Source organism: Nematolebias whitei, chromosome 18 (assembly GCF_014905685.2).
Source record: "Nematolebias whitei isolate Nwh7 chromosome 18, NemWhi1, whole genome shotgun sequence".
Taxonomy (NCBI): Eukaryota; Metazoa; Chordata; class Actinopteri; order Cyprinodontiformes; family Rivulidae; genus Nematolebias; species Nematolebias whitei.
The window spans coordinates 40,026,824-40,028,391 of NC_056515.1; the positions used below are offsets into that span (position 1 = coordinate 40,026,824).

At 43.9% G+C, this 1,568-nt stretch overlaps 1 protein-coding gene across 1 annotated transcript in view; it reads left to right on the top strand.

The window, feature by feature from the left end:
• LOC119424590 (myosin-9) overlaps positions 1 to 1,568 on the top strand; it is a 41,540-nt gene that overhangs the window by 2,232 nt on the left and 37,740 nt on the right. The gene's annotated exons all lie outside the window — the stretch shown is intronic.

A 1,568-nucleotide genomic window follows, 5' to 3' on the forward strand; every position in this document is an offset into this window, starting at 1 on the left:
CAGGACCGGACCTGCTCCTGGACCCCGGTCCAACAGCAGGATCGAACCTGCTCCTGGACCCAGGTCCGACAGCAGGACCGGACCTGCTCCTTGACCCCGGTCCGACACCAGGACCGGACATGCTCCTTGACCCAGGTCTGACACCAGGACCAGACCTGGTTCTGATGGATCAATGTGATGAAGACGAGTCGATCTGTGGTTGAAGAGGCGGCGGGTGATGAACGGTGGTTCTGTGGTTCTCCGTCCACACGGTGGTGAACCTTCAGGACGTTTCCACCTTGAACTCGTGGTGTTGAGTCGGTACCAGATCCAGCTGTGACGGTGGCGCCATCGTTCACGTCAAACAGCTGTTCTGGGTTTGCTCAAAGGGTCAAAGGGCGCGTCCGTGTGGACTCTGGACTTGGATCAACGGCCCCAGGAACAAGACGTGGAGGGCCTCCCTCCCTCCCCGCTGAGACCCGGCGTCGCCCTTCGGTTGCATAACGGCGCCTGACGGTTAAAACTGGGATCAAACCAGTGGCATGTACCTGCACGACGACTCACCTGTTCTCACCTGAATCACTTTCACATTCCAAACGTGACGCTCAGTTTCTTCTCGAGCGGCGTTTCATGAAGTTCTCGTGCACCAGCTGAACTTTAAACACACAAACTATGAATATTGTGACGAACCACAGCTAAACTGGTTTTAAACCAATTTAAACGTTTTGAGAGCTACACTGCTGCAGCTACTGCTAATATTTATAAAACTAATTCCTGTTATATTTTGCTTTGCATACGTATTTTATAAAACCTAATTCAGATTATTGATTTTGTTTGAACCTCATGAAAAGGTTTGTGGAAGAAAATTAATAGAGAATCCAAGAACAACAAAATGGCTGCCATTTTAAAACATTTGTCACATTTACTGTGTAGTTCAGCGTCAAATATTTTCAGCTTATAATAAAATCTCTGTACTTGTTGGCTACCGCTCGGCTAAGTAGCTAAATTTTTATACTTGTTAGCTTGCTAGCACTCAGCTAAGTAGCCAAATCTTTATACTTGTTAGCTTGCTAGTGCTCAGCTAAGTAGCTAAATTTTTATACTTGTTAGCTTGCTAGCACTCAGCTAAGTAGCTAAATCTTTATACTTGTTAGCTTGCTAGCGCTCAGCTACGTAGCTAAATTTTTATACTTGTTAGCTTGCTAGCGCTCAGCTAAGTAGCTAAATTTTTATACTTGTTAGCTTGCTAGCGCTCAGCTAAGTAGCTAAATTTTTATACTTGTTAGCTTGCTAGCGCTCAGCTAAGTAGCTAAATCTTTATACTTGTTAGCTTGCTAGCGCTCAGCTAAGTAGCTAAATCTTTATACTTGTTAGCTTGCTAGCACTCAGCTAAGTAGCTAAATTTTTATACTTGTTAGCTTGCTAGCACTCAGCTAAGTAGCTAAATTTTTATACTTGTTAGCTTGCTAGCACTCAGCTAAGTAGCTAAATTTTTATTCTTGTTAGCTTGCTAGCACTCAGCTAAGTAGCTAAATTTTTATTCTTGTTAGCTTGCTAGCACTCAGCTAAGTAGCTAAATTTTTATACTT